The following is a 26,432-nucleotide window of genomic DNA, read 5'->3' on the forward strand; positions in this document are numbered from 1 at the left end:
GATAGTATTATAAAAATGCTTATTAAATACAATTAGTAAAATTAAGAAGGCTCATTTGCTGCCATGCGGAAGGGGATTGTCAAAAGGAATTAAGAATAGGAGCAGAAAGCCAAGACATGGAAACAACCTGAGCGTCCATCAGTCAATGAACGGATAAAGAAAATGTAGCATATACATGCAATGGAATATGATTTAGCCAGAAGAAAGGAAACCTTGCCATTTGTGACAACGTGGACAGATCTTGAAAACATTATGCTTAGTGAAATAAACAGAAAGACAAATACTGTATGATCCCATATACATGTGCAATCTGAAAACAAAATAAAACACACCTCATAGATACAGAGGCAGGGAGTTGGGGGTAGTTGAAGGTGAAGGGGGTCAAAAGGTACAAACTTGTGCTTATAAGGTACACACGTCCTGGAAACATAATATACAGCATGGTGACTTAATAAAAAGAAGAAAAGAAGTAGGAAGACCAATTAGGAGATGATTGCAATAATTCATTCAAAGGATGGCTTAGTTGAGGTGCTCGTGGTAAAGGTAGGGAAAAGGGTCACATCATGAGTGTATTTTGGAAATGAGGATGACTAACTGGCTGGGGAATAGATCTGCTTTTCCTCCCATCTCTGATCTTTCTGGCTCAGTGTTCTTTGCTGCTTCCTTCTCTCCCTTTTGACCAGGGGTTCTCAAACAGGGTAGTAGTATTTGGAAATATGTGGCGGCCTTTGTTGTCCGTCACAGAGATGAGGCTATGGGTATTTCTTGTGTTCAGTGGGCAGGGGCTCGGCGTCATTTGCCAGTAGCATCCTTGTTGAGAAATGCTGCTTTAGACCTTCTTCCCTCCTCTCTCCCCTAGTCCCCAGGCCTAGGATTTCTTAACCTGTGGTCCTGTGTGGGTAGCAAGGGGCCTGTAAACTGCCTGGTGTTTTTTCCAAAATGTTTGTTTATGTACATTTTTTTGAGGGGGAGGAAGTGGTGAGGATTTTCATCAGGTTCTCGAAAGGGTCCATATCCTAAGAATGTGAAAACTCTTGTTTTGAGTGGTCTCACCCACTTTCATTGTTTTTATTCTGGCCTATGTAGTGATGGACTTTCAAATCTGTTCCTGTAGTGTTCTGTGCTCTGACTTCTAGACCCTTCTCTGCTGAACCATGCAGCAGTTCCTCAGGATCGGCATGTCTCCTAACTTCTTCCTATATTTCCCATCTGGGTTTGCAGCACCATCATCCACCTTGTTCTTAATCTTGCCTTTCCTGTGCCACCTCACCTTGACTAGTTCATCTAGTTCTCCTGATTTTACCTCCGGACAGCTGAGGAAATTTTTCCCATTTCCCCTTCATACATTACTCTAATTGAGCATCTCTCATTTAGGCTGTTGGCCACTTCACTGGTCTTTCCACCTGAGACCCATCTTCCACATGTCAGCAGATGAGTGCTTGGATACAGAAATCTTACTGTGTCACCGACTTGCTAAAAACTCAGCTCTGTCAATGCCTGCAGGGTTGAATTCAGACTCTTGTTATAGCATACGAGGCCTGTGAAATCTGGCCCTAGCCCCTTGTCCTGGACTGGCCAGGTGGCTGTCCTGCCTCCCTGCTTGGCTGCCCTCCACTTCTCCTCCTTCACCTGTCCTTCTGTGGTAGCCTGTAGTAGGATTAAATTAGTAAGCTGTTTTATGCATTGATGCTGAAACATCTAAATATGTCATTTGATCACATGAAAAAATGGTTCAACCTCTCTCTTACACATACTCTATAGCTTTAAAACCCAACCTGGCTATCCTCTTTTCCTGAAGGAGGTGCTCACTCCCTTAGAAGTCCATCTTGCTTTCTTTACCTACCATATGCATGCCTCTTTGCATCATAATTTCAGAAGCTCTCTATTTGAAACAGATGAGCTTCTGAGAGGCTCTTAAGCTCATTTGTTCACAGGTTCAAAGTGACTAAGAAGACTTTAAGCTTGCAGTCCCCCAGTGCAGTTCAAGGAGTATAAATTGGTTCTTTGAAACTTTATAACCAGTTATGCCCTTGCTGCTGGATGTTCAGTGGGGCATCTTTTTCTAAAGCAGAGCAGCTCTGTCTACATTAAAAATCTGTTGAGGCAGATGGCTCCTTCATGGTCTCTTTGGAGCCCTGAGGAGCCCCTTAGTAGCCCTTGGAATCCAACTTCCCTCCTTATCTCTTGAATTACAGGAGCCTCAGTGGGCTCAGTGTTGGCTGTGTTCACCCTTTCTGTTCCAGAACAATTTCCTGGCCTTGTGAACTAACATTGGGTCAAGTTTCCACCTTCAGCGCTGATCATCCTGTTGTACATTCAAAATGGAAAAACTTCTAAAAAGCTTTCTTCTCTGTTCTGGCTGATTATTATTGCTAGGTTATAATTGGCATAGGTTAACCTTTTTCACCCTCTGCCCCATTTGTCTTTTGCTCTTTAGGGTTCTTCCCAGTCTTCATTCCATATGTAAAAGGAAAAAAGAAAAATATTTTTCATCACTCTCAACTATTTTTATTAGCACTCCTTTTGTTTCTATCATAATTTTGTGTCTTTTTTATTAGCACATTAACTATATACTGTACTTTTCCATGATCAGATAATGATAGGATTAATAATGTTTGTAAAATACTTCAAAACATATTTTAAATATAGCAAACACATTCATTTACAGACTAATGAACATGAAGGTACCCACCCAAGGCAGAGTTTTCAGAGTTTGGCTCTGGGACCAGCATCTTGGCAGTTGTGATTTGAAAGCTCAGGGGTAGGGAAGTCAGGATGTGTTTCATGCCACATTTCCTGCTAGATTGTGGGTCTCCTTGAAAGTGGGATCTTTATTTAATTATCCACCAACTATAAGCCCTTTGATGGCAGAAACTTGTCTGATTCTCCCTGGATTCTTGGCCCACGGCACTGTTGGTTGTTGAATGAACTCACTATTCTAGCTAGCATTTACCCTCAAGGGGAACCATGCCAAACTGCCTCTGAGCATTTAGTTGTGTGACTAAACAAAAAGTTTAAAATGTAGACGACTAAAACATTCATGTTACATGGATGACTGAGGTGATACTGAAATTTGGTTTGGTAGGAATGGGTATTTTACTTGGCTTTTGAAAACACTTCAACAAATAGTACTTACCGTGTTCAACAGTAAGGTTTTGTATAGGATACGTGGAGGGGTGATGCAGTCTGGAAGCTTATTATTGAGAACTGAGGTTGCAGTAAATACATAATTACATATGGCAGAGTATGTTATATATAACATTATAAATATATTAAGCAGAGTATGAGGAGAAAGAGGCTAAATGACTTAAAGGGTAATAGTATTCACTAAGGCAATTTTTTAAAAAAGGTTTTATTTATTTATTTTGAGAAAGAAAGAGATTATGCAGAGGCAAAGGGAGAGAGAGGGAATCCCAAGCAGACTCCACGCTGAGCATGGAGCCCCATGCAGGGCTCGATTCCATGACACAAGATCATGACCTGAGCTGAAACCAAGAGTCTTGACACTTAACCAACTGAGCTACCCAGGCGTCCCACTAAGGCAACTTTATAATAATAATTGGAAACATCTGAATGGTTGATTGCATGGTACTGGTTAACTAAATGATGGCACAGTTTCCAGATAGACTGTTATGTAGCCATTAAAAATATTTATGAGTAATGTGGGTAAATGCATATGCTTTTTTGTTAGGTGAGATACCAGAATATAAACATATATACACAATTTTTTTTTTTAAACAGGCATCCAGGAGGAAGAAGAGCACCAGGAACAAAACACACCAAAATATAAACATTACATCTGACTTCAAGTATTTTATATGTATGTGTGTGTGTGTGTGTATACATACATACATATCCTAAATATACACTTATTGAATTTGCACACACTGAACACAGCCATGCTACAAGTGCCCAGATTAAAAGATAACAACATTGTCAGCATTCCCTCAGGCCCCCTTGTGCTCTTAATTTTCAGTGACATTACATAGTTTTAATCATTTTTTTCCTTATATAAATGAAATCATACAACATGTACTTTTTTTTTTTTTAAGATTTTATCATCGACAGAGATAGAGACAGCCAGCAAGAGAGGGAACACAAGCAGGGGGAGTGGGAGAGGAAGAAGCAGGCTCATAGCGGAAGAGCCTGATGTGGGGCTCGATCCCATAACGCGGGGATCACGCCCTGAGCCGAAGGCAGACGCTTAACCGCTGTGCCACCCAGGCGCCCCCAACATGTACTTTTTTGTGTCTTAATTTCTCACACTCAACATGTATGATTCACCCATATTGTATATAGTTCTGTAGATTGTTCATTATTTATTATGGATGACTTTTCATCTTGCTTTTTTATGTTTTCCAAAATTTTCTATAATGAGCATATCTTTTATAATCAGAAAAAGATTACGTTGGCTTTTAATTTTTTTAATTTTTTATTTTAAAGGTTTTATTTATGAGAGAGAGAGGGAAAGAGTACACACATAAGCAGTGGGGGGGAGAGAAGCAGGCTCCCCGCTGAGCAGGGAGCCCGACACAGGGATCAATCCCAGGACCCCGGGATCATGACCTGAGCTGAAGACAGACGCCCAACGAACTGAGCCACCCAAGTGCCCCTACATTTGTTTTTTTAAAGATGCAAAGTCAAGTTTGTTTGTGCTTAGGTGGATTGAGTTACCCAGTTCAGCCACACCATGGGACGTGTGGAGGAGAATTGAGAAAATAAGTTGTGGCTGTTCAGAAACACATGTGGTGCAGTGCAGTGTGAACTCAGCATCAAGAGAACCAGACTCCATTTTGTCATTTAGTAGTCCTCAGACTGTGGACACTCCCTTGAATTCTTTGATCCTCAATTTGCTCATCTATTGGTCAACTTGGTGTGATGATATCTTCTTTATAAACTAGGCATAGGCATGAACTTGAGATAATGAGTCTGTGAGTCTGCTAGATGGCGAGGTACTTCATTTACAAATTAGAGTTAGAGAGGATGGATGTGCAGGAAGGGAGCTCATGTCCAGTTGCCATTAATTTTCTTTATGAAGTGAGAGCTGAGAATTATTTGTAAGTGAAAGCACATGGCTTTGAGGTGGTAGTTTGCACAAAGCAAAGAAGCTTTGGGGCAGGCAATCCCTGTGTGCTCAGGAAACTAGGGGGCCAAGGGGGAATGCGGGGAGAGTGCAGCAGTGTTGAGGGCCCAGCTGAGGTTGGAGCATATATGTGAATATAGTGTGTGAGTTTTTCTTCCAGAAGATTATGTTTTATTTGGGCTACTATTAAGGTGATTTTTCCTGATTATACAACTGGGGGATGGAGGAGGTAAACACAAAGAGAAAGGAAGGAGGAGGAAAGCCCACTGACATGTGAGAAACGCCATGTCTAATCTACAAAGAGAACACTCTTTAAAGGAAGCCTCTGATTTAAAATGTGTTCTGGAAGTCCACAGTGATTTGGAACTTAGAATATCTTTTTCCAAGGGTGTTGACACTAAAAGGGAGAGCTAAGATTTTAGTCTAGCCCGCAAAGGTCTACAAAACAGGCCGGAAACTTTTACTAATATTGTTTTCTAGCTCTGAGATTCCTAAAATCTCTAGCAGTTCTAACTATTTTAGATCCTTCAGATAGAATAGGGCTTGGTGGGTCAGCTTGGAACTGTATTCATGGATGGTATTGTTTCTGTGAGAGTAATACTCAGGTGCAGTGAAAACTTCTGGGAATGCGCTCCGAGTTTGTCTGAGCACTAGGTTCTGAACCCAATACTGGGAGGTTAGCTATTTGCAGATACATTATGTTGGTATATTGGGCAGTGCCTTTACTCATCTTTGATCCATTCACACAGTATCTGTTGAGTTGCCTACAGACTGGATATACAAAAACAAAGAGAACCAGTCTTATCTTCCAGATAGTTTGTATCTGGGCCAGGCATTTAAAGAAATCATTTTTGGAATGTAATTATGGATAAGATGGAGATGTGGGTTCTTGGTGTGGGATTGGAAGTGAGTGTTTCTGAGGAAAGATGTTCCTTAATCTGCCTGAAGAAATAAGGGAAGGTTTAAGAGGAAAATTGGCTCTTGAGCTAAGACTTGAGGATGAAAGGCATTTTCTGGGAGGATACTCCATATAGATAGAATGGTAAACACCCCCTGGGAACAATATGTAAGGGAGAACGTGGTCTGTTGGAGAACTACAAATAGTTTTGGTATCTCTAAAGTTAAACGTATACAATGGAGTGGGGGAATGGCAGGAGCCATTAGGAAATCACCACCGCCCATCCCTGCCCCGGGGTTTGGGGAAGGATATCTCATTGTCCTCAAGTTTCTTTAGGTCTTTTGATAGCATGATTGGTTATGAGAAACACAGTTTTTCTATTTCTGTCCTGAATTAAGATTTCTGTTTATTTAGATTTTACACTAGGAGGAAATTTTGAGATTGCTTTAGAATTAACTGGGGCTTAGAGTACTGCTCAGTGTCTTCTAGTACAGTGTATTCAGATCATCTGGTTTATATTCACTTCATGAACATTTATGAAGCACATGTTATATAGAAGGAACTATACTTGCTATGGATGGTATTTTGAGGATCGGAAATGGCCCCTGTCTTTCAAGAAGCTTATAATCTAGTTAGCAAAATTTTGAACTTTCAAAAGCCCTATTATGGAAAGAAAGATGATAGCAAAAGGAAAGAGGATGGACTTTTTACTTAGAACTATGGGGAGCAGAGAAATCTATTTAGAAGACCATGTACTCTAATCAAGGTCTGAAAGACCAAAAGAAATATGACTGGTGGACAGTGGTGTAAAGGTGGGGCAAGGTGATTAGGGAACTGGGAAGAGGCCACCTCAGCTGGTTGGCCATGGTGGGGCCTAGCCCAGAGGCATGGATGTGCAGAGTATGGTTGGGAGATAACACAGTGTCTAGAGTCACTCAATCTGGAGTATATTGCTGGGAGTAGAGAAAAATGGGGCTGAATATGTCGCTGGGGCCAGGAGTTGGGGTCTTAAAAAACTGAGGAATTTGAACTTTATTCCAAGGCAATACACTTTCAAGAACAAGTCTTCTGCTGGTCTTCCTCTCCAACTCAGGCTGCTATCGTCTCCAGTTCTCCCTCCCATTTGCTATGTACAGATTATCAAGAAAATTGTGATTTTGTTCTAGAATTTTAGGAAGTTTTCATAGTCAGCAGCCTAATCCCTTGGTGTTGGTTCTCCTTACTTTAGATTTTTTGCAGCACACTATTCAGTTTTTCAACTATTTTTATGTCCATTATATAATTTGATTCTTGTTTTTGGAAATAATCAGATAAGACAGCTTCTAGTTAGAGAAATCAGCTCAGAAAGCCTAAATGAATAGCCCAAGATCATTCAGTAGTCAGAGTTCAAGATGAAATTAGAAACAGTGACTTTATGACCCTGTTTGGTTCAGGATTCCTTCCATGAAGTCATTATGCCATAGCCTTCCACTTGAGTGATTCTGACTACCAGTGAATGTATGCCAGTCGTGTTGTTACAGCATTGGTAAGATGTTTGCATGGATTCATCCTTGTTTTTTTTTTTTTTTTTAAGATTTTATTTATTTATTCGACAGAGATAGAGACAGCCAGAGAGAGAGGGAGCACAAGCAGGGGAAGTGGGAGAGGAAGGAGCAGGCTCATAGCAGAAGAGCCTGATGTGGGGCTCGATCCCAGGTCACCGGGATCACGCCCTGAGCCGAAGGCAGACGCTTAACCGCTGTGCCACCCAGGCGCCCCTCATCCTTGTTTGGAGTGGGGTATTTTGAAATGGCTGAGATTGTGGGTTATATCTATAATCATTACACAAAGAGAAACGGGCTTATATGGGAGTTTGCCTATAATCATTCATTTTTTCTTTGTCATTCAACTAATCATTTTTAAAAGATTTTATTTGAGAGAAAGAGCGCACACACACATGCGTGAGAGACATGAATAGGGTTGGGGGGGGCGGGCAAAGGGTGAGAGAGAAGCAGACATCCCGCTAAGCAGGGAGCCTGATGACCCACCGACTGGTTGGACTCCCACCCAGGACCCATGAGATCGTGACCTGAGCTGAAGGCAGACACTTAACCTACTGAGCCACTCAGGTACCTCTCATTCAACTAATCATTTTGATTTTTTTTTTTTCTGGAAATAATCCACCGTAATCATTGGAGTATTTTTTTTTTTTAAGATTTTATTTATTGATTTGACAGAGAGAGACAGCCAGCGAGAGAGGGAACACAAGTGGGGGGAGTGGGAGAGGAAGAAGCAGGCTCTCAGCAGAGAAGCCCGATGTGGGACTCGATCCCAGAACACCGGGATCACGCCCTGAGCTGAAGGCAGACGCTTAACGACTGAGCCACCCAGGCGCCCCTCGAGTATTTATTCTTGATTTCATACATTCAGCAGGAAAATTGTTTTCCATTTTTCAGATATTCAGCAAGATAACAAAGTTAAGTGTATACTAATTTTGTGAATCATTTTTAACCAGTATGACTTACAAAGTTAAGTGCACGACTTAAAATATTTTAAAACAAAAAAAAAATTGAGGTTCTTGCTTTATAATTCTCTTTGATTTTGCCAAGAACAACAGAGTTGGCCTTTTAAAAGTCATAATTGAAGCTATCTAGGTTGTAAGGCAGCTATAGTATTGGCAAGAATACTGTTTCTTATAGTTAAGGACCACTGACATAAAATACTAAACCTATAAAATTCTGATAGAGACGTGGTGGTATTGATACTGAGAGAGACTTGAGGGGTTGTACCATATTCAGAAGAGCAGTCCCAGAAGAGTAACAGTGGAAGATCACATCATTAACAGTAGGGCTTGAGACTAGGTCTTGAGACACTCCTCCTAGGCCCCCTGTTGTCAGTAGGATCAGGCTTAAACTCCTCAGCCTAGGCCTTTGGACTTCAAGGGAGTGTGGAGGCTTTTCCCAAGTCTGACAACAAAGGCACAGAACACAAAAATAAGGACTTGCTTATGAACACTGAGTAAATATAATTTGATGGCATTGTAGTAATGACAATAAGTTTTAGACCTCTCTCAGAAATGAAGATGGAACTCTTCTAACATTCTGTTAAAAAAAAAAAATACAATAGAGTCTAGTTGAATATGCACAGGCTTCTGAGCTTCTGATAGAGTGTGATCTGGAACACTTTGTTCAATTCTAAGGTCAAATCAAGTTATTTTTAAGTTCCTAAATGAGTGGCACTGGCCTAAATATAATACCCTTATGTATCTGGAAGTCCAACTGGCCAACCTCACCTGTCTAATAAGAGCATGTACACTGGCAGTCACAAAACCTCTGTGTTCCCTCACTTCTATCCTTAGTATTTCTTATTTAATGCTATGTTAATTATGTATGTACTATATATGATATTAATAATGATATTGTTAATAAATAATAAATATTGCTTATCTTATTTCCAGTCGAAAGTATTTTAGACTTTAGACAAAAACCTGTGGGTGTACATCTGTTTGGTGAAGAGGGGTTCTGGAGCAATGAAATGAGGGCCTTAAAACACAGGCACATAGATAAAACTAACATTCCGGAAAGAGGCAGGACAACAAGACCAGCATTCTTTAAGTTCAAAGTATAGTCAAAAAGGTGGTAATAATATTGCACATGAGTATGATGCCTTATAGTTTTCAGGTCATTTTCACATCTTTTAAATCATCTGATTGTTACGGCAAACCTGTAAGAATAGTACGCTAAGCATTATTCACGCTGTGCATTCAAAGTGAAGTCATAGACTACATTGTCTAATATAATAGATATTTACACCATTCTTCCACAGTCAGTTTGGTCCTGTCCAACCTTCTAGGTGTCTTATTTGGGGGATTAGGTTGATAATGGTATCTATCAAAGAAACTTGAAGCAGGTTAGGATTACCTGGCCTCACTACCAGATATTGTAATGAAAGCACATTTTGATTAAACTACACATACAGATAATATTTAGATAAACATTCACCGGCAAGTAGCATTAAATTGTTGATACGGTTTGGTTTGTAAGCTTGATGAAGGCTCAGATCTTTGTGTTTTGGTGTTCTGATACACCTTTCAAGGAACATTTACTAGAAGCAGACAGCAGCATGGCAGAGGAGAGATTTTTGGTCTTTTACTTGTCATGAGGGGTTCGAGGTTTCAACAGATTCTTACAGCTTGTTTACTTAAGGGTGGAAATATCTCTAAAACATTGTAACAAGTCACACATACTTGAATCCTTTAGTTTCACCAAGTGATTCTGTCTCTAACATTCATCAGGCTAATTATAATTAACAAGCTGCTGATTACACCAAAGTAAATCCACCCACCAAGTCATAAGTGGTGTCCCCAAAGCATTTGTCTCTTGTAACCACCTCTGGATTTTGGGCTTCCTGATTGGAGCCCACCAGATCCACCGTGGACAGTGCATTCCCACTATCAAAGTTATTGCCTAACCTAAACAGTGTCGCAGATCACAGGGTTTATGCTGAAATGGCTCAAAAAGCAAATTGCAGATATTGAAACACATCTAGGCTGTTGAGCTATCTAGGTAGGTTACACTATTATTTGTGTATTCTGTTTAATAAAGAAGTGTGCCTGTTAGCAGGCACATTAATTCGATTATAGACGTCTTAACAAAATGTAGAAAGTAAGTTTGTGGTGATGCTATTTGTGTGCACTGTATCTGATTAGTGACTATGTGTTTTTGTGTGTGCGTATATATATACACACATACATATACAAATCAACTTCATATAGCCCAAGGATTCAGTGAATCTCAGGTGTAGGTTTTTTTTGTTTTTTTTTTTTTTGTTTTTTAAGATCTATCTATTTATTTTAGAAAGAGAGAGAAAACACATGAGCAGGGGGAGGGACAGAGGGAGAGGGGGAGAGAGAATCTCAAGCAGACTCTGCACTGGGATCTCGCAACCCTGAGATCATGACCTGAGTCGAGACTTAAGTGTCAGACGCTCGACTAACTCAGCCACCCACGTGTCCCTCGGGTATAGTTTTCTGAGAAGAAATGAGGGCTAAAAATTTAAAGATTTCTATTACTGAGATAAGGCTAAGGTTTTGACACCCACCCATACATACATGAACAAGATATAGCCCAGTGAATGCTGTGCGCAAATATTTACATGCTCAAGCATGTGGTAGATGTAGGTTAGTAGTTAATATAGATGGTTTTTTGGCTAGGTTGGGATATATTACCTATGGAATAAATGGGAGGAAGTGGCACGCATACATTTTTTTTCTAATTTTAATTAAAATTTAACCTATCTATGGTTTATAACTATCCCCCAAAGGTAAAAGCATATTGAATTTTAGACTCTGCTTTGCCACATGTGGTAGTAGTTGAAGACCAATTAATAGACAAGCTTGTCCTAGAAGAGTAAGAATGTAGAGTAAGAGTCAAATAGTGAGAAGCTACAACAGCTGGCCTAGGCAGGAAGAGAAGCCAGAGAGAAAAAGTGAGAGCATTGCCCTCCCTGAAAGCAGAGGGGAAAGGTCTCAAAAACAGAGATAGCCAGCAGTATTGAAGCTGAAGAGGGAAGTCAAGTAGGACAATGACTTAACTTTGGGCAATAAGGAGGAGGTCATGGATGATCTTCTCAAGAAAAGTGAAGTAAGCATTGAGTTAAAGAGTGTGAGGAAATGTAGGCTGATTTTTAAATAATCGTAGTAATTTTATTTATAATATCCGAATGTTTGTAATGTGCCAGGTGCTAAGCACTTTACTTGTATTAACTCTTGTAAATCTCACAACAACCTCATGGAGTCTATACTTTTTTATCTCCCGTTTTACCTGTGCAAAGACTGAGGCACAGAATAATTATGCACACTTACACGGGTAGGAAGAGTGGGCCAGAGCTAGTATTCTAAGCTAAGGGTCGCCCCACCACTATTTATTTTAAATAAATACCATCCCATGCTGAAGCTTTGCCATAGAGGAGAGTTCGGGTGCTTTTGTGTTCTTTGTACTGTGTTGGGTGATGGGCACACAGAGACAGTTCCTACCCTTGAGGAAGTTTTTACAAGAGTAGTAGGGAAGACAGGTCAACAACACATGCAGTGTTTTCATTTCTGCGGTAGAAGTGTGTAGCAGGTAGAGTCAGGACACAAGAAGACCGTGGCCAGTTTTTAATTGTTGGAAGAAGGAGGGGGAGGAATCAGAAAAGGTCTCTTGGGTAAGGTGACTCTTAAACTGAGGTTCACAGTGACAGAATTTAGAGTGGTGATTTAAAAAGTTTCAGTGCAAGAAGCTGGATTTCATCCTTAGGTCTACGTCTTTGTTTTCATCAAATTTTCTAAGTACTCTTCCCCCGTGGTTAAAACTGATTTAAGCAAATATGCCATGTCTTCAAAAGTCTGCAGCAGGCTTGTCCTAACGAGGTATTTAACTCACAATGTGAATGTTTTGTTGTGAATGTTTTGTTGTTGTTATTTGTTTTGGCCGGGTGGGTCATTATGCTGTAACACTCATAATACAATTATATGGAGCATTCTCTTTAGAGAGAAAAGAGACTTCCCTCACATGTTCTATTTTAAGAATTTTAAAAAGCACACACGTATACACAAAAAAAGATATACAGCATCTTTGGTTTAAAGAGAGTATTTAATGGAAAAAATAAATGTAGTAACTACTATGCTTTCTGTATGGGGTGGGAAAGACCTTTCTTACGTAATCATTTCTGCACCTTCATTAAAAGCACCTTAGAAGAAATGAAGTTGTTGCCTAAATGAGGAGAACAAGGAAATCAGCAAAGAAACAGTTCTGGAAATCTTGCAGGATCTTTCTGAGTAACTTTACTTCCATACCATAGGTGCCCTCTCTCCATTAAGTGATTACATGATGTAGCTGAGTTTATTTCTTATTTATGTATAGTTTTGCTACCATTTTTTTAAAAGCAAGCAAATTTTAATTTTTTTTAAACTCAGTAAATTCCATAAAACAAAGTTGTTTTATTGCATTGGCTCACTATTGGTTTTGTTTTGGGGTTTGTTGCCCAGAATAATAGTAAGAATCATGAACTGAGTGGATATTATAGGTACAGGGCTGTGCTCGGTCCTTTACCCACATTTTTGTTTAATCTTACAACTCTGCAAGGTAAATTTGCTCATTTTACAAGTGAGAAAATAGGTGTGGAGAGATTTTTTTTTAACTACAGAAAGTTAACTAAGCATCCAGTGGGAAGAGCTGGTCTGAGAAGAATGAGGCCAATGGAAGGAGAAAAAGAGATGAGGGAGGGCATGGAAGTGAGCAAAAAAAAGAATGAGAGATCAGCCAGATGAATCAGTCAGCAGACTGACCTGGGGGGTAGTGGAGGTTCTTGTTCTACCACCCCTCAGGCTGTGGGTATATAAATGCCCTTCTCTGGGATATGTTAGCCTTCTGTGTACCTGGGGTATCTCTTTTTTCAAATGCTTTATGGCGGGTTTGTAAACTCATTACAGCAGTCAGGCAGATGGCACTAAGTGAGCTGGGGTTGGTATAAAGGATGAGTGGTTGTAACCGTGGCAAGTTAGAGTATACATATGCCTTACCTAGACAGGGTGGTCCCCACTCAGCTCCAGTTGATCACTGCCCTTAGGAAATGTGGGTTGCTGGACCAGGTGATTTGGCATATCTTCAGGTTTTTTCAGAGAAGCCATATATCTGGATATTTGGGGGTGATTTCCAGCCTTTTAAAAACATCAAAACACCATATTGGCCCAGTGAGCACTTAGTGGAAGGCGGATTTGTGCTTTAAATTGCATCATGCCTTCTTGTTAGCTGGTGAGAGTAGGGTAGGGGTAGTACTAAGTTCTTAGGCCTGTGGGAAAGGATTTCTTGGTTACCTGAGCAAGCCTAGCCAAGGCAAGGGCAGTAGTTAGAAATGCTCTAATTTTAATTTTTCCATCACAGGGGATGTAGATGTCAGATTGTCGAGATAGTCTCATTTCAAGAATAATTTAAACTTAAGCTAATTATTAAAAAATTCATGGAAGATATTCCAATTCAGTGAGTTTTTTAGATAGCTTAAATTCCTTTAAAAGTTTCATTTTAAGAATTAAGGCTATCAAACTGCCTGTTTTAGCAAATATATTAAACATAACCTTTGGGAGGGAGGTGTTGAAGGACATTATTAGCATATTATCCCCTAAATTTAGATTTTGCCCAGTAGAAAATTGGCAGTAGATGTGCACTTTTTATGAGCAGTTTAAGGAGATACTGAGGCAGTTGCTTTATTGAAAGTAGAAAGAGTTATATTGCTAGGGTGACACATGTCCTGATTTACTAGATCAGTCCTGTTGTTCTGGCATAACAAAAGGACCTTTTGTCCAGGATGATAAATTATATGGTTACCTTATATAATGTTAATATGTCTTTTAGTTGCTGGTCCCTTTCTTGTAGAGGTGGAATGAGCCAGATATGCTGAATGACCTTGTTGCTTCTCGTAAAATTAATCACTGAAGCAAAGGCTAAACCAGTCTTCACCTCAGTGTGACTCTCTCAGCCCTCCCTGGAGGATCTTTGCTATTGCCATCATGGTTTTGCTTGTCAGCAACATTTAAACCATGATTGATTATTTCTATATCATTGTTTTCAAAGCCATCCTTCTTGTTAACTTTAGCCTACACTTATATCTGTATCAAATTTAATTTGTGGTATGTGAGGGAGGCATAGCAATCCCCATTTCAAGGGTCTATATTAAAAATTATCCATAATCATCCTTAAATGACACTTTGGTAAAGGTAATAAAACATTGATTTTATAAAAGCACATTTCCAGACAAATATCTTTTATTGCATGAAATTGAACATACTGGGTTCTACTTTCCTGATGTATCAATTCTTTTTCAGAAATTATATTTTGTAATTAATTATATATGAGTGATATCATGTTCCACATATTTTTCAACTTAGAATAAAAATATAGAAGGCATATTAATCAAGATTGTGAATGAAAAAGTTTGAAGATATAGATGAAATCTAAAAATGACAGATCGAGAATTCAGAGTGATTTTAATGGCTTCAAACAATGGCTGAACCATAAAAAAGACTAAATTTAATGGGTCGGGATATGAATTTCTACATTTAGATTGAAAATAATAGCAGTTACATAAATACAGGAATGAGGAAACTTATCTCAACATAGCTCATATGAAAAAGAACAGGAAGTAATGGCCTCTTAAAAGGTTAATGCAACCTTTCATTTCTGGTGGTGTGTGAGACTAGATACATTAAACTACTCTTCTACCACAAGCTGAAATAAAAATGCTAGATAAGTTATATAAATGTGCCTTTAAAAATGATGAGGGGGAAACCTGGGCCGGAAAATGAAACTGAGAACTCAGTGAGGTGAGTGAAATGGCCAGTATGAGAACACTTGTTGAATGCAGCGAATATGAGCTTTGATTTACTTGGTCTCCTGTTGCTCTCTCCACAGCCCAGAGCCTATGGTAGGGGAAAAAAAAAGTTTAATAGATGTCTCCACATCAGCCTGGAACCCCCTAATGGCACTTTCATAGTGTAGCATTGAACTAGAACTAACTTTTTCCCTGATCTCCTCCCAATCCCCAGCAACTCTAAGGAGACCTGCCTATCTGATATTTCATAACCAATAACTAGCGTTCATGCAGGTTTGCAGTCCTAATTTAGACCTACCTGGGTGGTTCAAAAAAGACAATCTATAGTTGTAAAGTGGTTTTTACATAGTAGCTCAAGGTAGAAGCTAGTGCAGATTCCTTCTGGAGGAATCTTTCTTCAACCCAGGCCTCAAAGAGTTCGAAAAATATAATTGCAAGAAATTTTAGCTCACAGTCAGAATTATGAAACAGACAAGTCAACAAAGCATCATGAATCGAACCAGCCAGAGTAGTAGATAATAGAATTAGACATGGAGTAATCACAAATATAGTTATCAGAGAATGTAAAGTAACTTTGTTTTAAAGAAATAGGAATGTTAAAAATGTGAGTGAATAGCAAGTGAATATAAAAATGACAAAGGAGGTCTGAAAAAACTAAATAGAGCTTTGAGAAATTAAATATATAATTGGATTTTAAAAATCAGCACACAGGCTTAATGGTAAATTAGGCCTAGCCAAAGAAAGAATTATTGAACTGGAGGACAGTTCTGAGCTTTCTGACTGACCCACAGTAAGAAACTCATTGATTGACATGTGTGTACATGTGATACCTGTGTATAACTTAAGCCAGAGTTTCAAGAAATTGATTGTATCCTCCTAAGGGTAATGTTCTCTATTATTTTTCCTTTCTAATTTGCTCTTTTTCATTTAAAATCAAAAGTTGAATCCAACCCAGGAAATTTTATAAATCATGGTGGGTCGTGACCACAGTTTTGAAGAAAACTGATTTTAATAAATTTGAAAATACACATACCCTACAACCTAGCATATATCCACCAGTGTTCAGAGTACTTTATGTGGCTCACCCCAGAAAACCTGGAAGAAACCAAAACATCAGTTGTAGAAAACATAACTATGGTGTGCTTTATACATACAGTGGATTACTGTAGGACTAAGGTGAGAACTGAATGTGATGGACCACTAGTAAATACAGCATGGGCACCACCACAGCAGAGTGCATGCTGCCTGCAAACAGCCCGCCTTAGCCCATACCTGTGCATAGGAATTCTTTTTGCAGCTTTGAAAATGACTGGATCACCCATCCAAGCAGCAATAAAATATTGAATAGAAAAAGCAAGGCGCAAAAGATTATATGGGGTATGATTCCATTTATATGAAGTTCAGAAATTTGGGCAAACTAAACACTATATCATTTAGGTATAAATGATTATTTTTCTAAAGGCAAGAGTACACACAGAATTTAGGGGAGTTTTAACCTCTAAGTGGGACGTGAGGGAGTGGGTTAGGAAGAGTCAAAAGGGCCTTCAGAGATATTAGTAATTTTTTTTTCATAAAACTAGTTGTGGGTACAACTAGAATTCCCTTGGAATTCTTTATACTTTGTATCTATTAAGCATTTAATGAAAGTAATTTAATAAAAAAGCCAAGGCAGAATCAACACAGGTAATAAATCTTTTATGCTGATCAGACCGTCTTTAGAAAGTCATTTTTAGTTTGGGGTACCAAATATCAAGGACATTAACAAATTGGAATATGTCCAGAGGAAAATATGCAGAGTGAAAATATAAACCTGGTCTTGAGCCTTTCATTTTTCAGATGCAGAGCATGTGAATTTTGAGCATGGGGCAGTTTTGGTTTTCCCAAGCCTGTTGGTTAGTATATGTGGAACGTGAACTCTGCGCTGTAAGTCTTAGGGCTGCACTTTTGTCGCACCATGCAGAAATGAGTTCTAAAAAATTTCTACAATTCTTCTATAGTTTGGTAAAGGTTTTGTGTTTTTCTGTCAAATGCTGCAACTGTAGGCCTTATGTGGCATGTCGTAATATACCAAACAGCAGCTCGGGAATGGGATCTTTCATTGCTGGGTTCAGACAAGCCCTGTGCTTTCTGTAGCTCCTGAAGACATCTTTAAATTCGGTAGTATCCATCGAAAGGAGACACATCTGGGTAATTTTGTTTGGCGCCTTTTGGAGGAAAGGAAGATTCAGTCCTAGCATTGCTCGGTCTTTGGCTGTGCAGGGAGCCAGTTTGTCTGACCAGGGCCTTAGTTGGACATAGACATGGAAGCCTGGGCAGATGGTAGCCTTTATCTAGGTAATGATCACTTGAGGTAAAGGTATAAATTAGCAATTACTGAGGATCTGCAATGTGCCAGCTGTTGTTAGGCATTTTTTTTTAAGACTTAATTTTTTTAGAGCAGTTGTAAGTTTGCAGCAAAATTAAGAGGAAGTTACCAAGATCTTCCATGTACCCCACACATGCATATCCTTCCCCATTATCAGCATTTTCCACCAGAGTGGTACATTTGTTACAATTAATGAACCTACACTGACATATCATTATCACCCAAAGTCCATAGTTTACACTACTGTTCACTTTTGGTGTTGTACATTCTATGTGTTTGGACAAATGTACAATGATATGTATCCACCATTAGAGTCTAGAGTTGCACTGGCCTAAAAATTCTCTATGTTCTGCCTATTCATTCCTCCCTCTCTTTCAACCCATGGCAACCACTTACTGTCTCCGTAGTTTTGCCTTTTCTTGAATGAATGTCATATAGTTGGAATCATACAGTATGTAGCCTCTTCAGATTGGCTTCTCTTTCACTTAGTCATATGCATTCATCTTTCCTCCATGTCTTTTCATGGTTGACAGCTCATTTTTAGCTCTGAATAATACTCCATTGTCTGGATGTACCACAGTTTATTCACCTACAGAAAGACATCTTCCGTGCTACCAAGTTTTGGGAGTTATAAATAAAGTTGCTGTAGACATCCACATGCAGGTTTCTGTGTGGACGTAAGTTTTCAACTCCTTTGTTTGGATAAATACCAAGGTGCACAATCACTGGATCCTATGGAAGGAGTATGTGTACTACATTCCAGAGTGTCTTCCAAAGTGACTATCATTTTGCATTCTCACCTGCAGTGAATGAGAGTTCCTGTTCCATTTGGTGTTGTCAGTGTTCCAGATTTTGGGCATTCTAATAGGTGTGTAGTAGTATCTCATTGTTTTAATTTGCATTTCTGTAATGATACATGATGTAGAGCATCTTTTCGTTTATTTCTTAGGCATTGTCATATAAAAATACTCTATTCCATTGGGAAGGAAGTGGTCTTATCCCATCTTACGGATGTGAAACTCAGGGAAGGGTGGCTAAAATCAGTATTTGAAGGAGAGAAGGCCTTCCTGTCAAGAGAGCAAGCTGCAGAGTCCTGGCTAGAGGCAGTGTTACGGCGTGTTTAGGAGCATAGGCTGTGGTAGACAGGGCCAGGTTCATATACAAAATCTGCCATTTGTTAGCAGGGTGAGCTGGGTTGTAAGTTATTTGTCTTATCAGGAAATGAGAAAAATACTTCATGGGATTGTTATGAGAAGTAAATGAATTAGTATGTATAAAGTACTTAAAACAGTGGCTTGGCACATAGAAAGTGGTATAAAATGAAGTGTTCAGAGAATTTTTTTCCCCGACTGTAGGTCTAGCAAGCAATTCTCCTGGTCTCTGTGACCCTGTAGCAGAGCCTGCCCTTAGTCTTAAAGAAGTGAGAAAGTTATGTCCAGTCTGGTTTCCCCAGCATCCCACCCAGAGGTGGGAGTGGCCTTGATGATTTACATTCATCAGTTCATCTTCCAGGATCCTTCATCTTCCAGGGACATAGAGATGTTGCTTATGGTGCGTTTATTAAAAGATGTAACAGGTACACTTACTCCCAAGGGCTTTGCTGTATAGATGAGGAATTGAGGCTCAGGGAGTTATGGTGTCCCAAATGTACATCGTAGCAGAGCTCAGATTAGGGTGTTTGCTGCACTACCTCTAGAATGTGTGGAGGGCAGGACTGCTCTTCTCCCTGGAGCCTTGACCTCATAGTGTGGATGACTTCACATTTCTTGGGTTGCCTGGACCATTGAGATTGTGGGTTCTGTGTCCCTTTTGGGGCCTGTGATGTGTAGGCCGTTGCTAGATTCCATCATGTCAGCACTGCTTGCCTCTTCTGTTAGCACATCGGCTGACTGCTCCTCTTAACCCAGTTTCTCTCTGTACGTGCAGACATTAGACTTCCATTGGCTTCCTCCATGTGTTTCCCTCACATTTGACCTATCATTTCCCTTTGTCATTGGCTTTTCACAACCCTGACCAAGTTCCTATTTATTTATTTCTCCCCCTCTCCTCTTCTGCCACTTCTGTTTGCTTTAATCATTTTCCCTTTTTTAATCCTGTTTTCTCCCTTATTTATCCCCACACACTGGCTCTTGTATGTTTCTGCCATTTTTCCTGTATCTGGGGTCCAGAATGGACTCTTGATTTTTAGAGTCATTGCTAGACAGCGAAGGGTATGAACTGGAATGTCATATGAGCTGACCAAAATCCATACGTCATGGGAACTATGCAGTTTTGCCTCCTCACTTCGTTTTGATTAACCTGGAGCCAAATTGAGCATTATTAGCACAGCATTACGGTCAGTATCATAAGGTTTCAGCAAGGGAAAAGAAGATACCAAACCTGTGGGGATTATAATTCCAGAAATCATCCAAGGACTTCCCTTCCTTAAGGTACTAAGACAGGAAATGATAAGGTCTCAGAAATAGGTAAAGTATAATAATTACAAGTGCCTGGCTTAAATAGTGTTTAAACATAAAACTACTCTTTCTTTAACTTAAGGTAGCCTTATTGCTTATACTCTTCTTTGAACTGAAATGAAGACATTTATTCAAGATTAACATACATTATGAAACAGTTCAATTTAGGAATTTAGATAATTGTTTAAAACATACTTGACCATGCTGAAATGTTACATGGTAATTGTCGATTTCAATAGCAGGATATTCCTTGCCCTCCATGTTTTTTGCCTTTTTTTTTTAAATATATGCTAAAAATTTTCTATAAACTCCTATTTTAAAGGGAGAAATGAAAATCATTGTAACTTGAAATTAATTAGTGTTATTTTTAAAATGAATCCATCACATTTAAAAAATACCCTTCTTATGGTAGAGTTTTAAAAAATTAGTTCTGACACCAATAAAAGGAAAATGGGAGAAAGTTCAACCTTCCGGTCAGAACTGTGAGATCTTTAAAAGCAATCTTGGGATTTTACTTGTTGTCTGATAGCAGTATTGAACAGATGGTAAATTGACAGAAATAAAGCTGGATAATCAAATCTGATAAGCTATGAAGAGGTTAACTAGAGAACTATGGAAATTTTGTAAAAAATTTCCAGGGTGATTGGGGAGTGGTAGCTTAAAATCATTGTTTGGTATTTCATTTGTGTTAATACAAAAAACAAAGCCACAAGTTCGCTTTTTAATTAAATTTTTTTTTCTTTCATTTAAAAAATAGTACTCCTACCTCCCAATCAATTCCTTGTAGGTGGTGAAGGAAAGAGAAATTTGTATCAGCTAGCTGCCTATATGCCACCTCAGGAAATAGCATGTCAAATTCCTGCTTTATCAAGACCCTCCTGCTGGCGTTTCTCCCATCCTCATTTAGTGAATTTGCCAGATTCTGTGCTGGGTGCTGGGACTATAAAGAAGAAATGAAACAGGAGTCCATGGTACAGTAGGGGAGTGGGTCCAACGAATAATACAAAACATTCTGGAAGTCTCCAATCCTTTTAACATGTTTAAAGAACTATCTGCTGAAGGACTGGCCACAGCTTCACCAGTGTCATTACCTTTGTAGTTCATTTAAATCAAAGACCAGTTAACTTATTTGATTTTTTTCTGGTCTTAGAAAACAGCTCTTTCACAGGTATACCTATCCCACCTAAATTCTTCTGAAAAATCACTGTGCCTCTAAAAGAGCCTTGTACTTTCTAAGCAACAGTAAAGACAGCTTTGCAGAAGGAGCCCACTTCCTTTTCTGTTCTTCAGGTCTTTTTCCCTCTGAACATTTCCATGAGTTTGATGTTTTCTCTTCAACTCTGGGCCATGTGCGCTGTCCTAATCACTGGGCCACACCAAGATCATGCTGTTTCTTTCTAAGTGCTTGCTTAATGTAACCATTTAATACGTCCCAGTGTCACATTTATCTGATGCATGTTCTACAGGGAAACATAACTTCTATTAATGTTTGTTATGTTATGTTTGTTCTTTAACCTGTATGCATTTAACAATGGTTTTTTTGGCCAACTCAAAGTGGAGTAATAGATCTTCAGTAAAAACACCTAGATAATTTGATGAATGCTTACCAAACTCTGCATTTGATCTGAAAACAACTGTGGTGTGTGGGTTAAGTGTTAGCTAAGGGAAGGAGACCCTATCCAAGCAACCCTTGGACAGCTTGTGTAGCAAAGCTTATGAAATGCATTTTTCAAACTTGTCTAAGCAAAAGTGATTGCTTGGCTATTTCAAAAATAATTGATCATATCCTTTGTCTTATCCTTCTCCTTTGTCACTCTTCTGATTTCCTGTGTGACATTACTAACAAATCAGGCTAACAAGGATGCATTTCAATTCCTACGGCTTATGGATCAGTTTATTAGGCCAGAAAGGGAAGGTGCAGTAAAGAATGTGAACACTTACTAGGAGCAGCATGGGTTATGTGAACTAACCTCAGATGGAAGTCTGGTAGAAAAAAGCAGGATCTTTCAAATCAAGTACTCCTGAATTCAAATCTGGGCTCTCCCATTTACTAGCCATGTGATCCTGGAAAGGTACCAAATCTTTCTGAGATTTTAGTGTCTTCATCTACAAAATGGGAATTGTCAGGATTTACCTTCACAGGGTAGTGGATAGCTTCTAATTATGCATAGAGTATTGCCTGGCACTTATTTTCTGAGTGGCTACTATAACATCTGTAAAAGGCAGGAACTTGGTTCAGATCAGGTCACCTAATCTTTCTGAGCCTCAGCTTTGTCATCTGTATAATGGGAATTTCAACATATTAACATGAAAAAGTTAAAAAACTTTGCAGTCATATGCAAGTATAATGACTTATTTTACAAAGGCCTCCTGAATATCCACCAGGATATGAACTCTACTGTAGCTTTTTTCCAAGTCTTTTTGATGCTTCCAAAACATTCACTTGGTATTACTATTACTACATATTAGTTATGCCACACAAATACTGCAGAATTACTGGAAAGAAACCCATATCTTATTCACATTTATAATCACTACTATATTTTAAATATATTAAGAGTTTGGTAAATGTTTATTATATAAATAATTATTTTTGTTATTATCATTGCGCTCTGCTTTGGAAACTAATACAGCTAATAACATCATAATCGATTTATTTATACCTTTATTGTTTCTGTAATCATTTTATTTTAACATTTGATATGGAATATATAAAACCTAAGATACCTTTCTTACTAACATTGCATATTTCTTTTTGTACAACTGAATCATATTCACAGATGTAGGATAGCTGTGAGTTTTGGTGTCAAAGAAGGAAAAAAAACTTTGAATGTTCCTACCTTTTCTTTTATTAGAAAAACTAAAAATTCAGGAGAATTTCAAATTTGCATAATATTTATGGTTTTAATTTATTTTGTATATACAAAGAGATATCACTTATGAAAATGTGCTATTGCATTCTATTTATAGTTGAATATTTATTTATAGTTGAATATTTAAAAGGATTTTCTCTTTTTGATACAAAGAAATGTGCTTTTTTAACTTTTCAGGCGTCTTGAAATCACAGAAGAAAGAGTAGCTTCCTCCAAACCTTTAGACTTTTTCTTATATGACCTATAAGACTTGAACAACTAGAACAATAAGCTCTTTTCTGATTTCTGCTGTAATAAAAATGCCACTGTTGTCCATTGATTATCCATCTGCTGGGCCTAGTTTAGAGGAAGGGAATATACCCAACAATCAGCAGTCACTAAGAGATACCTACAGCAAATAAAAGGCTTGCATGCTTTGTTTCATTTATTTAAAAAAAAAAAAAAAAAAAGGAAAAAGGCAGTTCTTGAAAACTGGAATTTATTTTGCTCTGTAGTTGTTCTTACTCTATTTTGGTTTTGTTCAGTGTATAGGAATTGCAATGACTTGATACTGTGTTCATTTGCATCAATAACTTCTATTTGCATTCTTATAAACTAATTTAAATAAAGTCTGTGTATGTGACAATAGATACATATTAGTTATCTGTTGCTGCATAACAAATTGCCCTGAACCTAGGGACTTAAAACAATCAATGTTTTGTTTTGTTTTATTTTGCTTTGTTTTGTTTTATCTCACCTAATTTCTTTGGATCAGGAATCCAGGAATGTCCTAGGTGGGTGGCTGTAGCTCAGAATCTTACATAAGATTGAAGTCCAGGTGTCATCCCATGTTATAAGTAGTCTATGTGAAGGCTTGATTGGGGCTGGAAGAGCCACTTCCGAGGTAGTTTGCTCACATGCCTGGCAAGTTTGAACTGGTTGTTGGCAGGAGACCTGTTTCTTACCACGTGGACCTCTCCATAGGGCTGTTTGACCATCTGTAATAACATGAGCAAATGATCAGAGAGCAGGATAGAAGCTGCATTGTCTTTTATGATCTAGCCTGGAAGTCACACATCATATCCATTGATAACCTTGCTGGCTATACAAGTTAACTCTGCTCATAGTGGGAGGAGAACACACAAGGGTACGAAGACGAGGAGGCAAGGATCTTTGCAGTCTATATTGGAGGCTGGCTACCAAACTAGAATGTCTAATCTAATGTGCGCAAGTGTCCAGTGAATGTTCAGATAACCTAAATTTTAATTTTATAAAAAATAATATAATTATTGGAGTGTAGAGGTTTTCAGTTTTCACATCTTTTATCCCAAATTGCACATGTTGACATACATTGATTATTGGTCCATTTCAACTGAATACAGATAGCAGTGCAAAATCTCCCTGCCCTCAAGGAAAGGCAAATATTTCATTGTAATTATGCCAAGTGTTCCAACAGAGGTACATACTGAAGATGATGAGGTCAGTTGTTGAAGAACATGAGCTCTGAAGTCAGTTTGCCTGAGTTCAATTTCTGGCCCCCTTATTTATTAGCTATATGACCTTGGGCCACTTATTTAACCTTTCTATTCTTTAGTTCCCTTTTTTGATTATTCCCTTTTATTAGCTTACCTTCCTCATAGGGTTGTAGGGATTTAGGAAACAGTACCAGAGAATATTATTAACCAGCCACTTGAGATTTCCTGGAAAGATCAGTTTGGATGAAGGAAAGTTTCCAGGGAATGTGAATCATTTGAGTTGTCTCTGGGAGGGTAAGTTGGAGTTTGGTCAGCACAGGAAGTTGGTGGAACCTGGGCACCAACATGAAGGAGAGTTAGAGGCTGAGGAGCGGAGCAGTGGGCTTGAGACTGGGGCATGTCACGTGGTAGCTTCAAAAGAATGACTAGAAATAAGTTTAGACAGTTGGCGTGCAAGGATGTGAAAGTCTCAGGTGGAGCCCCAGTACATTGTAAATGTTCTGAGATTATCTCAGTTTAAATCACAAATTTCTTACTGCCTTTACAACTCTTACAGTTGCTAGATCTTATGTCTATATTTATGGTTAGAAAATATTGTCACTACAGTTACAGACAAAAAAAAAGAAGTTTGAACTTTTTTTGTAGAGGCTTTTAAAAACAGTAGAATGATAGAATTTGCTCTTTTTGTGTTTTTCTGTTAAGAGGTTTGGGCAATGAGTTGAATAGTTAGGATGGTAATAGTAATCAGTAGGGAGAGGACTGAAGCCTCACAGGAGACTAGAAAGGTGACTACAAGTATACAAGAGCCTGAGACCCTTGCTTGTTGTCAGTTTTGGCATTTCCCACAGGCATCCCAAGCACGTTCCCAGAACACTGGCAAGACTAGGACACTGCCCAGCCCATTCCAAAGAACCTCAACTCATCCAGAATTTTGCAATTATAAAAATCTAAAAGGGAGAGATTTTAATGTTAAGCATATATGTAAGTATCATTTTGAATTATACTTAAGGAAATAGACACAATAATCTTGGCCTTTAAATGTCTGGCTCTAGTATTGATAACCTTATTTTATGGATAAAAGAAGATAACGATTATGTCAATTTTAGAAACTCCTCAACTGCCCACTTCCCACTTTCAAAAGATTTTTTTGAAAGTAAAACTGAAAAGAAAGATGAGACTTTAAAGAAGAAAAGACGGGTAAGAAATGAGATTTTTGATGTAAATAAATAAGAATCCCTTTGCCAAAGAGCTGGATTCCAGATGGCTTCTAGGCCCAAGGGTGGGAATTAGGGTGCTTAGTCTATTTAGCCTTTCTCACATGGTTTTTAAGTCATCTTCCAGTACTCTCTCCCAGGGGGGCTGACTCTTCATTGCTTTTCGGATGACATGCTCCATGAGCAGGCTCTTTTACCAAGACGCGTGAGCCTCAAATATGTGTCTTTAGCTTCTTTAGGAGGTAGGTAGGTCTAGTTGAAGCTAGAAGGCTCTAACCCATCTGACATAAAATGATGAAACAGGAACTCTGTGATATCTAGTTTGCTTAAAGCTTATTTATTTTCATGAGGAAGAATTTTAATGTGACTGCTGCCCACTTCTTCTTTTAAAAGTTGGAAGCATATACTAATGCACCTTTGCGCTGCAGCCATAACACTATGTAAAAAATAATCTAGAAATGGGTAGTGTTTTTATACAACTATTAAGTTATCTGAAATGTTAGTCTACTAACCACACTGAGAGACAATGTCTCCATTCAGGGATATAGTAGCCTTGCAGGGAGAGCTCAGCTACGGAAGGGAAAATTTTGGAGTGACTTGCCCCTTCCTCAGTTGTGTTTGAAATTTATATGTTTTCTGATAGCTTGTATCAGATTTGGGCTCTTTCTCTTTACACTATGTCTAATGTGATAGTTCATATTATTTCATAACCAAAATTTTAAGGATTGTAACTTTTCTGATGGT

The 26,432-nt window shown here is 38.6% G+C and overlaps 1 protein-coding gene across 1 annotated transcript in view; it reads left to right on the forward strand.

Annotated features, from left to right (window-relative positions):
• The window catches only part of RASSF8 (Ras association domain family member 8), a 116,901-nt gene that overhangs the window by 10,131 nt on the left and 80,338 nt on the right, over positions 1 to 26,432 (forward strand). The gene's annotated exons all lie outside the window — the stretch shown is intronic.

This window comes from Ursus maritimus, unplaced genomic scaffold (assembly GCF_017311325.1).
Source record: "Ursus maritimus isolate PB19 unplaced genomic scaffold, ASM1731132v1 scaffold_26, whole genome shotgun sequence".
Lineage (NCBI taxonomy): Eukaryota > Metazoa > Chordata > Mammalia > Carnivora > Ursidae > Ursus > Ursus maritimus.